The 14087-nt window shown below is 50.1% G+C and overlaps 2 non-coding genes and 1 pseudogene across 2 annotated transcripts; 2 read left to right on the top strand and 1 right to left on the bottom strand.

Annotated features, from left to right (window-relative positions):
* Positions 1-14087, bottom strand: part of LOC138273944 (neuronal acetylcholine receptor subunit alpha-7-like) — a 29442-nt pseudogene that overhangs the window by 11135 nt on the left and 4220 nt on the right.
* On the top strand, positions 5822-5948 carry LOC138273975 (small Cajal body-specific RNA 4). The gene has a single exon (XR_011200346.1). It is a non-coding gene; the product is annotated as a small Cajal body-specific RNA 4 (non-coding RNA).
* LOC138273966 (small Cajal body-specific RNA 4) lies at positions 8746-8872 on the top strand. Its single transcript, XR_011200337.1, has one exon. It is a non-coding gene; the product is annotated as a small Cajal body-specific RNA 4 (non-coding RNA).

The raw sequence follows: 14087 nt of genomic DNA, 5'->3' as shown, positions 1-14087 counted from the left end.
TAGGCCATGTGGGCCCCTGAAATGGCGGCTGTCTGACCTGTAAAGTGGGACAATGGGATGTGAGGTAACTGCGCTGGCGTTGTACACCGTCGCGGTAGGCGGTCGAAGACCGCAGCGCAATGCTGCATTGGTTAACATTGGACCCTATGGGTCCCAGGAGCCAATGACGATGTACGCCGGCGGTGATGGTACGCACCGCCGTGGACATGACTGCCGCGGACGTGACCGCCATTTTCTAGCTGTTGAATCACACGATACCTGATCTTCAACAGGAGAGGACCTACACTGCAAGTGCTGCTGTGACCTCGGTCTGGAAGAGACAATGGCTCGTGCATCTGGGGAAAGGGCCCCTGCCTTCACATCGGAGGAGTTGGAGAAGCTTGTCGATGGGGTCCTCCCCCAGTACACGCTGCTCTACGGTCCTCCAGACCAACAGGTAAGTTCACAGGGAGCATGTTGTATGGGCTATGCCTGTGTGGAGAGGGCTGGTTGTAAGAATGAAGGGGGCAGAGTTATGCGTGCATGAAAGACGGTGGGTGCATGTGCCACATGGCAAGGGTAGGGATGGGACCCACTCACTTTGACGGCGCAGTTGGTAATGACTTCTCTTCGTACCCTGTACATTTCATGTAGGTCAGCGCCCACCAGAAGAAGGATATTTGGCGTGCCATCGCCAAGGACGTCCGGACCCTGGGGTTCCACCACATACGGAGCACCCACTGCCGGAAGAGATGGGAGGACATTCGCCGCTGGAGCAAGAAGACGGCGGAGGCTCAGCTGGGGATGGCCTCCCAACGTGGGAGGGGTGCCCGTCGAACCATGACCCCCCTGATGTTCAGGATCCTGGTGGTGGCCTACCCGGAGTTGGATGGCGCTTGAGGGCACCACAGCAGACACAAGCCGGTGAGTACACTCTCATTCAGCTGACTGCGCGCAGTGGAGGTGTCTGAGTGGGGGAGGAGGGCTGTGAGTTTCCCTAGGCCAGGGCGAGTACCGTAGGCTAGGCCCCTCCGTAAGGCATGGCCCTGTGGCCCCCCACCCCACCTCTGTAGAGTGCCAAGTACAGCTATTCATGCACCTGTGTCATCTATGTGTACAGATGTCTTCCATAGCCTTGTAGGCCATTTCCCAGGAATTGCACTGTAGAGCCCAACAGCGCAATTGTGTCTGTCTTGTCCGCCAACGGTAGCAGTAATCCATGCACTCAACATGTCTTTCTTCTGTTTCCACCCCCCTTTTTTGTGGTCTCCCTGTTCTTGTGTGCATTAGCATCATCAGGCGGAGGAGCAGTGGCACCGGAGCACGAGGGAGCTGCATCCCACATGGCCATGGAGGGCCACACTACGGACTCTGAATACACCAGTGGGACGGAGGGCAAGGGGAGCACCACAGTGGGGACAGGAGCTCCCTTGTGGTGGGGGCAACATCTGTGCCCCCCACTTCTACAGGTACAGCCACCAGCACCGCCCTCCCAGCAGCCCCTCAGCCTTCACCCCGTGCCAGCTCACCCAGGAGGGTGGGCATCACTTTCGCCCCAGGCACCTCAGCTCCTGCCCCAGTCACCCCTGCTGCCCTCAGTGAGGAGGCCATTGACCTCCTCAGGTCACTCACTGTTGGGCACTCTACTATTGTGAATGCCATCCAGGGTGTAGAACGGGAGTTGCAACAAACTAATGCATTCCTCGAGGGCATTCATTCTGGTCAGGCGGCCCTTCACCGATCCTTTCAAACTCTGGCCTCAGCACTGATAGCAGCCATTGTCCCTGTGTCTGGCCTCCCCCCTCCAACTTCCTCCACCCAGACCCAATCCCCTCTACCTCTGCCTATCCCAAGCACACCATCAGACCAGCCTGCACACACCTCACCACACAAGGGAAGCTCAGGCAAACATAAGCACCACACATCCCACAGGCACTCATGCAAGCATCACACACATACAGACACACCAACATCCACTGCCTCCACTGTGTCCCCCTCCTCGTCGTCTCCCTCCTCCCTCCCAGTCTGGTCTACACCCACACCTGCATGCACTACCTTTACAGCCACTACGTCCCGCACCAGCACACCCCGCTCACGTGCAGTCACCACCCCCACTACCATTCCCACGTCCCCTGTGTCCTCTCCCAGTGTGTCTGTGACGCCCCGTCCGAAGATACACAAACGCAGGCACACACCCACCCAACATACATCCACCTCACCACAGCCTTCAGCGCATGTACCTGCACCCAAAACCACAAAACGTACACCTCCTACAACCACCACCTCTTCCTCCACTCCCAAACCCCCTCCAGCTACCCGTCCCAGTGTGTCCAAACAACTTTTCCTGTCCACGATTAACCTATCTCCCCACCCCCCCCCATCCAACTCCTAGGTCCCGAACTAGCATCTCAGCCACAAAATCTCCGGGACCAGTGGTGCCTGTTGTCACAGGTATGTGGAGTGCACCGGTCACCAGGACAGCCAGTGTGTCACAGAGCCACAGCACAGCCAGTCCCCCCCTGTGAAGCACCAGACGTTGGCCAGTGCCCGGCGGGAGAGGGGGAAGACTCCAGCCACCCAAGCCGCTCCCAGGGGTCCCGGTGGGAGTGTGGACTCAGCTGTGACTCCTCCCAAGGTGGGGAAGGGCCAGAAGAAACCCGGCAAGTCTGGGACGAGCAGCACGGCGGAGAAGCCCGCCAGCCCCATCGTCGCTGCCCAGGAGGCCACCGCCAGCCCCATCGTCGCTGCCCAGGAGGGCCCCGCCAGCCACAGCCCACCTGCCTAGTAGGGCCCCGCCAGCCACAGCCCACCTGCCCAGGAGGGCCCCGCCAGCCACAGCCCACCTGCCCAGGAGAGCCCCGCCAGCCACAGCCCAGCTGACCAATGAAGGAGAGCCAGCCCCAGCCCAGCTGGGCAATGAAGGACCGCCAACTCAAGCACCGCTGCACAGGGCAAGCACCGCTGAACAGTGCAAGGACCGCCAACTCAAGCACCGCTGAACAGGGCAAGGACCGCCAATTCAAGAACGGCTGAACAGGGCAAGCACCGTTGAACAGGGCAAGGACCACCAACTCAAGCACCGCTGCACAGGGCAAGCACCGCTGAACAGGGCAAGGAACGCCAACTCAAGCACTGCTGAAAAGGGCAAGGACCGCCAACTCAAGCACCGCTGCACAGGGCAAGGACCGCCAACTCAAGCACCGCTGCACAGGGCAAGGACCGCCAACTCAAGCACCGCTAGCCATGAGCGGCAGGGGCACTGACGCAACAGGGACCGTCACAGGGTGAGTGATGCACTCTGGGCACCAGTCCCCCTCCAGAACCAGTGGAGACATGCATCCACTCTGTCTTTCCTTCACAGGATGAAGCACCCTGGGCACCAATCACCCTCCAGAACCAGTGTAGACATGCATCCACTCTGTCTCTCCTTCACAGAATGAAGCACTCTGGGCACCAGTCCCCCTCCAGAACCAGTGTAGACATGCATCCACTCTGTCTGTTCTTCACAGGATGAAACACTCTGGGCACAAAGCCCCCTCCAGACACCAGTGGAGAATGTTATCCACTTGAGAGACTGTGGCTTTGCACTCCCCAGGATTGATCAGTGGGCAAACCACCCACTGTAGAGACTTGAGAGACTGTGGCTTTGCACTCCCCAGGATGCAGCAGTGGGAAAACCACCCACTGTAGAGACTTGTGAGACTTTGGCTTTGCACTCCCCAGGATGCAGCAGTGGGCAAACCACCCACTGTAGAGACTTGAGAGACTGTGGCTTTGCACTCCCCAGGATTGATCAGTGCGCAAACCACCCACTGTATAGACTTGAGAGACTGTGGCTTTGAACTCCCCAGGATTGATCAGTGGGAAAACCACCCACTGTAGAGACTTGTGAGACTGTGGCTTTGCACTCCCCAGGATGCAACAGTGGGCAAACCACCCACTGTAGAGACTTGAGACTGTGGCTTTGCACTCCACAGGATTGATCAGTGGGCAAACCACCCACTGTAGAGACTTGAGAGACTGTGGCTTTGCACTTCCCAGGATACATCAATGGGCATGGAGGCCCCTCGTGGATCTGGCGTCATGCACTCATCCGGCTGAGGTGCCACCCTTTCCCTTCCCCCAGAGGTGCCTGTTGTATTTCTATCTGATGCCCCTGCAGTGTTCTCTCTGTTTTGATCTGGTATCGTGTGTGGGCCCCGCCCATGCATTGTGGGCCCAGTGATCCACGGACTATAAATGGTGCAATATCTGGACTAATAATCTTGGTGTATATTTTGTTAATAGTGTATAATAATAATGTCGATTTTTGCTTACTGATTTTTGATATATTACAATGGTTACACTCATTTCCTTTTGTCTTTGCATTCTTCCGGGGGGGGGGGGTGGGGGTTGGGGGGTGTTAATATAATGTATAAATATGTATTAGTGTGTGTGTTGTCGTGGGTGGGGGTGTTGCGTGTGTGTGTGTCCCTGTTTTTTCCCTCCCCTCTCCCCTGTGTCGTAGGTGCAGTACTCACCGTGGTCTTTGCCGCCGGCGTTGTTGCTCCTGGTACAGGAGCAGGAAGACAATCGCAGGGAGAATTTGGAGGTCCGGGTCCATGGTGTCCTCCTTCCTCGTGGAGTGTTTAGAGGTGAGCGTTTTCCCTTTGAGATTCCTGTTTCCGCCGTGTTTTTATCCCCGGTGTATCCTCCCCGGACAAGGTGGCAGATTGGCCTGTCATAATAGTGTGGCAGGTACATTGTCCTCTGCCTGTCTGTTGGCGGTGACCACCGAGATGTTTGTTTGTACCGCCGTGGCGGACAGAGTGTTAAAGTGGCTGTCTTTGTTGGTGGTTTCTGCCACAGTCGTAATTGCAAACTTTTTACCGCTGGCCTGTTGGCGGTCTTACCGCCGCTTTAACACCGTCCGCCAGGGTTGTAATGACCACCTCTATCTTGCACCTTAACTTTTTGCAAGGATTAATTCAGTGCAGCCTAAATATTGTACTGCCTCATGAGGATTTCTGATTTGATCAAGCCGACTTTCTTGATCCTCAACGCGCCCCGTCTTCCCTCACGGGCCAAAATAACTAAAAGGGACAACTGAATAAATAGTTTGTCAATCTGTTCTAGGTCGTTCATCTCAGCGGCTCTATCCAGTGTTAAGGTTAATTTCTCTTCCTGTCGTCTTCTGGCGCTGCTGTGGCACAATCTAGTTACTGTTTTTCACCTAATAGTAAAATTCTCAGTTTGTAATACTCTGTGCTCAGTTACCGAATTCTATGATCTTCTTGGGTGCAGTTTAATAACTGATGCACGTAATGGGGATTAATCCATGGCTACATAGGCATTTACAAGGTTTAACATATTTAGGGTTTTTACTTAATTTGTGCCCGGAAGCACGTCTTTGATTTGTTCCATATGACAAGCTTTGATGCACCAGAGTGGGGAGCGGGACACACTTCCAGGCACATGGACGATCAGTTCATGGTGCATTACGTAAAGAACCCTGCGACTTGTAACTTGCTGAATGGTTAGATGCTGCGCTGAGTCATAGTCACTACTAATGGGAACACATGATCAAGCATATTAACATTGGGATATCTGAGCTACTAATTGGCAGATGTGATCAATGGTAACTGTGAGGTAAATTGATATGATATTCAGTATGTTTTCTGAGATAGCGTTCGATAATTAATAAACTATTTCCATATCTTATTTTGTGTATTTTTATCCTTATGAGGACAGTTGGCTTTCAGGTTTCCGAATCCTCCTGAGTAAAATCATTCGGAATTATAAATTTGTATTTTGTCAAATTCTGTACCAAATCCTCCCTAAAGCTACAGCCAATGTTTTTGTTAATGGAGGATTAAGAAGGTTGGGCCTATGAAGTAAGGCTCTGCTGATACTATCCCCCTAGAGTAAAGGGAAGTAAAGAACTGTCAGTTTCAAGAAGAGCTAGTGACGTGTTACTACTTCCTACATTTGCCCTGTTCTCATTTGCTCATTGTTGTTGCGCTCTAGTGGCAGTATGCATCATGGCTGTGTTGGCTTTGAACAGTGGGAGAATTCTTTCAGTGCGATCACTGGGGCGAGGGATAGTATTCTAGCTTCCGACAGTGTTCTACATTTCCTGTGGGCACCGTTGGAGTGACGTCTAGTATGGGCGATGTTATAGCACCCACGCCAATATGTCTTATTGTATCCTTTCTGGGGGTACATCAGGTAAAAGAAGTCCATCTGTTACGTGAAAGTCTTTTTTGCAGCTTGCTAATAGGACCGATATTACCAAAACTGTAATAAAAAAAAAAAAAAAAATTGCCCTCTCAAAGACACCTTAATACAACATGGACACAAAGTTGAATGCTTTCAAGTGTAAGCAATATTCTGCCCACATTAGAAAGCAGGACCCCACACTATTTCAGTAGCTCTTGATGCTCACAGTTTTGGTGTTACCGACCACAGACAAACTTTCTGTACAGATCCAACTTGCACCAAAATGCATACTTTTCATTAAATCTGTGAAGTGGAAGATCAATCGGTAACCTGGCAAGCCTAGATTTAACTGTAGAGAAAGATAGTTACAGGCAGTACTTGGTGATGAAAGGTCAAGGGGTGAAGATGGTGCTTTGTGTGGTGGTTTATTTTTTGGACTTTTTTGTTTTCCCTCTGCCCTTCCACATACATCTCTATGTCCTTGAAGGGCTAAACTTCTGTGTAAAATTCAGAAGGAGGACTAGGCTTCCAGTAGGCTGTGGGTGTACCAGAAAATAATATTTTTGCTTCTTGAAATCATGGGTATCGCTTTTTTCAGTAACATTTTTGTTTTTGCTGACAGGAACGTGATGTCTTGGTCGATTCCACCTCTTATGGGCATAAAAACCGAACTCCCAGAGAGAAATGGTTCCAGGGCCTCATCTGGACGTCACGGTGAGCATAATTCCTACAGAATACGGGCTTTGAATGTTGAACTGTGAGCCGGTCTGCATCATAGTTTTCTTTTGTGGAGCTCGCTCTCTTGCATTGCATATTGTGTATTGAGCCCCTAGGATAAGATTAATGTTCAACACCAAGCCTGTTTAAGAGTCTGAGTAATCTAGTCCAGTGCAGTTCTGTGCTTTCACCCTGTGCATCTTCCCATGTTGCAGGCCAAAAAAGCCTTTGAAAGGGTTGAGAGGCCAGCATGGTTCTAAGTAAATTTATATATGGGTACAGGAGGCTGTCACATGCCAGGTGTGCATACCACAGAGCCAGGCCACAGTATACTAATATTTCCAATTAGAGGAGCAAGGCTCATTTGACACTTTATGGGGTATCCTAGCTTGTGAACTTCCAGACCAAGCCAGAAGTCTGTTGGCGGTTTTATGGCGTTTTTTTGGGCGGTATTTTGCCGGTCATGTGTATTTCGGCGCTCTTTTGGCGGTCATGTGGCGCTCTTTTGGCGGTCATGTGGCGCTCTTTTGGCGGCCGTTCGGCGCTCTCCTGGCCCTCTATCGGCGCTCTCCTGGCGCTCTCTGTCGGTGGTCTATCGGCGCTCTCCTGGCGCTCTCTGTCGGTGGTCTTTCGGCGCTCTCTCGGCGCTCTTCTGGCGGCCATTTGGCGCTCTCTCGGCGCTCTTCTGGCGGCCATTTGGCGCTCTCTCGGCGCTATTCTGGCGGCCATTTGGCGCTCTTTCGGCGCGGGGGGCATAGGTGGGAGACTAGTCTTCACCAATGTGCGCATATGCGAGTTAGCATTCAGGTGTAAAACAGTAGCATGATCCAAAGACAAAATTAGCCCTGCTCTGTTACCTTTAAGTTAAAGATCCTTACCCTCTCTGGAGCCAAACTATTTCATAACACACAGCGTCCTGTCAGAAATTGGTTGGAAAGGACTCTTTCTTGCACCTTAACTTTTTGCAAGGATTAATTCAGGGCAGCCTAAATATTGTACTGTCTCATGAGGATTTCTGATTTGATCAAGCCGACTTTCTTGATCCTCAACGGCCCCGTCTGCCCTCACGGTCCAAAATAACTAAAAGGGACAACTGAATAAATGGTTTGTCAATCTGTTCTAGGTCGTTCATCTCAGCAGCTCTATCCAGTGTTAAGGTTAATTTCTCTTCCTGTCGTCTTCTGGCGCTGCTGTGGCACAATCTAGTTACTGTTTTTCACCTAATAGTAAAATTCTCAGTTTGTAATACTCTGTGCTCAGTTACCGAATTCTGTGGTCTTCTTGGGTGCAGTTTAATAACTGAGTCAAGTAATGGGGATTAATCCATGGCTACATAGGCATTTACAAGGTTTAACATATTAAGGGTTTTTACTTAATTTGTGCCCGGAAGCACGTCTTTGATTTGTTCCATATGACAAGCTTTGATGCACCAGAGTGGGGAGCGGGACACACTTCCAGGCACATGGACGATCAGTTCATAGTGCATTACGTAAAGAACCCTGCGACTTGTAACTTGCTGAATGGTTAGATGCTGCGCTCAGTCATAGTCACTACTAATGGGAACACATGATCAAGCATATTAACATTGGGATATCTGAGCTACTAATTGGCAGGTGTGATCAATGGTAACTGTGAGGTAAAGTGATATGATATTCAGTAAGTTTTCTGCGATAGCGTTCGGAAAATGTATAAATTATTTCCATATGTTATTTTGTGTATTTTTATCCTCATGAGGACAGTTGACTTTCAGGTTTCCGAATCCTCCTGAGTAAAATCATTCGGAATTATGAATTTGTATTTTGTCAGATTCTGTACCAAATCCTCCCTGAAGCTACAGCCAATGTTTTTGTTAATGGGGGATTAAGAAGGTTAGGCCTATGAAGTAAGGCTCTGCTGATACTATCCCCCTAGAGTAAAGGGAAGTAGAGAACTGTCAGTTTCAAGAAGAGCTAGTGACGTGTTACTACTTCCTACATTTGCCCTGTTCTCATTTGCTCATTGTTGTTGCGCTCTAGTGGCAGTATGCATCATGGCTGTGTTGGCTTTGAACAGTGGGAGAATTCTTTCAGTGCGATCACTGGGGCGAGGGATAGTAATCTAGCTTCCGACAGTGTTCTACATTTCCTGTGGGCACCGTTGGAGTGACGTCTAGTATGGGCGATGTTATAGCACCCACGCCAATATGTCTTATTGTATCCTTTCTGTGGGTACATCAGGTGAAAGAAGTCCATCTGTTAAGTGAAAGTCTTTTTTGGCAGCTTGCTAATAGGACCGATATTACCAAAACTGTAAATGTCACATGCCAGGTATGGATACCACAGAGTCAGGCCACATTATACTAATATTTCCAATTAGAGGAGCAAGGCTCATTTGACGCTTCATCGGGTATCCTAGCTTGTGAACTTCCAGACCAGGTCAGAAATCTTTTGGCAGTTTTTTGGAGTGTTTTGGCTGTCATTTGGCGCCATTTGGCTGTTTTTTGGCTGTCTGTAAGGAAATGCCTCCTTGGAATGGTTACCCCCTAATCTTTTGCCTTTGCTCATGCTAAGTTATGATTTGAAACTGTGCTGGGACCCTGCTAACCAGGCCCCAGGACTAGTGTTCTTTCCCAAAACTGTACATTTGTCTTCACAATTGGCACAATACTGGCACTCAGGTAAGTCCCTTGTAACTGGTACCCCTGGTACCAAGGGCCCTGTTGCCAGGGAAGGTCTCTAAGGGCTGCAGCATGCCTTATGCCACCCTAGAGACCCCTCACTCAGCACATGCACACTGCTTCACAACTTGTATGTGCTGGTGGGGAGAAAATGACTAAGTCGACATGGCACTCCCCTCAGAGTGCCATGCCAACCTCACACTGCCTGTGGCATAGGTAAGTCACCCCTCTAGTAGGACTTACAGCCCTAAGGCAGGGTGCACTATACCACAGGTGAGGGCATATGTGCATGAGCACTATGCCCCTACAGTACAGGGTAGCCATAAGAGTATATGGTCTGGGAGTTTGTCAAAAACGAACTCCACAGTTCCATAATGGCTATACTGAAAACTGTGAAGTTTGGTATTAAACTTCTCAGCACAATAAATACACAATGATGCCAGTGTACAATCTATTGTAAAATACACCCAGAGGACATCTTAGAGATGCCCCCTGAATACATGCCCGACTTCTAGTGTAGGCTGACCAGTTCCTGCCAGCCTGCCACACACCAGACATGTTGCTGGCCACATGGGGAGAGTGCCTTTGTCACTATGTGGCCAGGAATAAAGCCTGTACTGAGTGGAGGTGCTTCTCAGCTCCCCCTGCAGGAGCTGTAACACCTGGCGGTGAGCCACAAAGGCGCACCTCTTTTGTTACAGCGCCCCAGGGCATCCCAGCTAGTGGAGATGCCTGCCCCTCCGGCCACTGCCCCCACTTTTGGCGGCAAGGCTGGAGGAAATAATGAGAAAAACAAGGAGTCAGCTCCCACCAGTCAGGACAGCCCTTAAGGTGTCCTGAGCTGAGGCTCACCCCTGCCTTTAGAAATCCTCCATCTTGAGTTAGGAGGATTCTCCCAATAGGATTAGGGATGTGCCCCTCTCCCCACAGGTAGGAGGCACAAAGAGGGTGTAGCCACCCTCAAGGACAGTAGGCATTGGCTACTGCCCTCCCAGACCTAAACACACCCCTAAATTCAGTATTTAGGGGCTCTCCAGATCCCAGGAAATCAGATTCCTGCAACCTGAAGAAAGAAGAAGGACTGCTGACCTAAATCCTGCAGAGAAGGAGGAAGACGACTACTGCTTTGGCCCGAGCCCTACCGGCCTGTCTCCAACTTCGAAAACCTGCTCCAGCGACGCATCCAACAGGGACCAGCGACCCTGAAGTCTCAGAGGACTGCCCTGCATCTAAAGGACCAAGAAGCTCCCGAGAACAGCAGCCCTGTTCAAGAAACTGCAACTTTCTGCAACAAAGAAGTAACTTTAAAGACCCCACGTTTCCCGCCGGAAGCGTGAGACTTTCCACTCTGCACCCGACGCCCCCGGCTCGACTTGCGGAAAAAACTAACACTACAGGGAGGACACCCCGGCGCCTGTGAGCCCGTGAGTAGCCAGAGTTGACCCCCCTGAGCCCCCACAGCGACGCCTGCAGAGGAAATCCAGAGGCTCCCCCTGACCGCGACTGCCTGTGTCAAGGGACCCAACGCCTGGAACCAACACTGCACCCGCAGCCCCCAGGACCTGAAGGAATCGAACTCCAGTGCAGGAGCGACCCCCAGGCGACCCTCTGTCTAGCCCAGGTGGTGGCTACCCCGAGGAGCCCCCCCCTGTGCCTCCCTGCATCGTTGGAGAGACCCCCGGTTCTCCCCATTACTTCCTATCTAAAACCTGACACCTGTTTGCACTCTGCACCCGCCTGCCCCTGTGCCCCTGAGGGTGTACTTTCTGTGCCTGCTTGTGTCCCCCCGGTGCTCTACAAACCCCCCTGGTCTGCCCCCCGAGGACTCGGGTACTTACCTGCTGGCAGACTGGAACCGGGGCACCCCTGTTCTCCATTGAAGCCTATGTGTTTTGGGCACCTCTTTGACCACTGCACCTGACCGGCCCTGAGCTGCTGGTGTGGTAACTTTGGGGTTGCCTTGAACCCCCAACAGTGGGCTACCTTGGACCCAACTTTGAGACTTGTAAGTGTTTTACTTACCTGCAAAACTAACTTCTACTTACCTCCCCAGGAACTGTTGATTTGTGCACTGTGTCCACTTTTAAAATAGCTTATTGCCATTTCTACAAAGACGGTACATGCTATTGTGATTATTCAAAGTCCCTAGAGTATCTAAATGGAATACCTTTCATTTGAAGTATTACTTGTAAATCTTGAACCTGTGGTTCTTAAAATAAACTAAGAAAATATATTTTTCTAAATAAAAACCTATTGGCCTGGAGTAAGTCTTTCAGTGTGTGTTCCTCATTTATTGCCTGTGTGTGTACAACAAATGCTTAACACTACCCTCTGATAAGCCTACTGCCACAAAATAGAGCATTGGAATTATCTCTTTTTGCCACTATCTTACCTCTAAGGGGAGCCCTTGGACTCTGTGCACACTATTTCTTACTTTGAAATAGTATATACAGAGCCAACTTCCTACATTGGTGGATCAGCGGTGGGGTCTAAGACTTTGCATTTGCTGGACTACTCAGCCAATACCTGATCACATGACTTAATTCCAAAAATAGTCATTAGAAACTGATTTTTGCAATTGGAACTATTTTTCTAAATTTTTAAAAGTCCTGCTAGGGCCTTGTGTAAGTCCCTGTTAGCATTTCTTTTAGAGTTTATTGTTTTGTAAAAGCTTGGATTAAGTTCTAGAAATAGTTTTAGATTCTTAAAAAGTAATCCCAACTTTTAGAGAAATACTGTCTAGCACAGATGAGATGGTGGTGGAACTGAACCTCACCCGTTACCTGCATCTAAAGATGTCAGAGTTAAGGTCTTTTTGTAAGCTAAAAAAGATAAAAACTGGGTCCAACTCTACCAAAGTACAGCTCCAGGAGCTTTTGGCTGAGTTCAAAAGGGACAACCCCTCTGAGGATAATACTTCAGATGGGGAAATTAGTGAACAGGAGGATGACTTCCCCCCTCCTGTCCTAAATAGGGAGAACAGGGTCCCTCAAACCCTGACTCCTCAAATCCTAGTCAGAAAGACTGGTTCTTCCATAGGGGATTCCAGTAGCTCTGAAAACATTGAGGGCAGCCTCAATGAAGATGACCTCCTGTTAGCCAGGATGGCCAACAGATTGGCTTTGGAGAAGCAGCTCCTAGCCATAGAAAGGGAAAGAAAAGAGATGGGTTTAGTTCCCATTAATGGTGGCGGCAACTTAAATAGGGTCAGAGAGAATAATGAAATGCTAAAAATCCCCAAAGGGATTGTAACAAAATATGAAGATGGTGATGACATCACCAAGTGGTTCACAGCTTTTGAGAGGGCTTGTGCAACCAGAAAAGTAAACAGATCTCACGGGGGGGCTCTCCTTTGGGAAATGTTCACTGGAAAGTGTAGGGAGAGACTCCTAACACTCTCTGGTAAAGATGCAGAATCCTATGACCTCATGAAGGCTACCCTGATTGAGGGCTTTGGATTCTCCACTGAGCAGTACAGGATTAGGTTCAGGGGGGCTCAAAAATCCTCAAGCCAGACCTGGGTTAATTTTGTAGACTACTCAGTGAAAACACTGGATGGTTGGGTAACTGGAAATGAAGTGCATGACTATGTTGGGCTTTATAATTTGTTTATGAAAGAACACATTTTAAGTAACTGCTTAAATGAAAAGTTGCATCAATATCTGGTAGACTTAGGTCCAATTTCTCCCCAAGAATTGGGAAAGAAGGCAGACCACTGGGTCAAGACTAGGGTAACCAAAACTTCCACTGGGGGTGACCAAATGAAAGGGGTTACAAAGCCTCCCCAGGAGAAAGTGGGTGACACGACAAAGAAAGAGAGTCCTCTGTAGGCCCCTAGAAACCAGACCAGGTGGGTGGGCCCCAAGACACAACCCAAAACAAAGGTGGGTCCCAGGGTAAGAACTGGGATGCCACTAAGGCATGGTGCCAAAACTGTAGACAGACAGGGCACCACACCAAGGACACTTCTTGTCCCAAAAGCAAACCCCATAGCAAAGTCCCAGAGGTAACCAGTGTAGCCATTGGGGGTGACTCCCCAGATGAGGAGGTCTTCATAGCCTTCAACTTGAAAAAGGGCCCAACAGGTGAGTTGGAGATTCCAGAGGGAAGTAGACACTTCCACCGCCTACTGGTGAATGGAATTCCAGCCACTGCCCTGAGAGACACTTGTGCCAGTCACACTATTGTGCATGACAGGCTGGTTTTCTCAAACCAGTACATCCCAGGTGAGACTGCCAGAGTAAGAGTTAGCCCAGACAGGGTCAGTGATAGGCCTGTGGCTTTTGTGCATATAGAAGTGGTTGGGACTTTTAGCTAGAGAAGGGTGGTAGTCAGACCAGACCTCCCCCTTGATTTCCTCCTTGGAAATGACTAACCAGAGGTTACTCAGAGCCTAAGAGGGGAACTGGTCCAGTACCAGCCCTCTCCCAAGGATTCTGGAGGTGCTACCTCTGCCGTAACTGCAAGTAGGCCGCAGAATAAAAAGAAAAGAAAACAGAGTAGGAAAGGGGGGTAACCTTTAGCCAAGGTTCCAGTA

The sequence above is a fragment of the Pleurodeles waltl genome, unplaced genomic scaffold (assembly GCF_031143425.1).
Source record: "Pleurodeles waltl isolate 20211129_DDA unplaced genomic scaffold, aPleWal1.hap1.20221129 scaffold_127, whole genome shotgun sequence".
NCBI lineage: Eukaryota > Metazoa > Chordata > Amphibia > Caudata > Salamandridae > Pleurodeles > Pleurodeles waltl.
The sequence above is the reverse complement of the archived record's forward strand: the minus strand, read 5'-3'. Positions and strand labels throughout refer to the sequence as shown.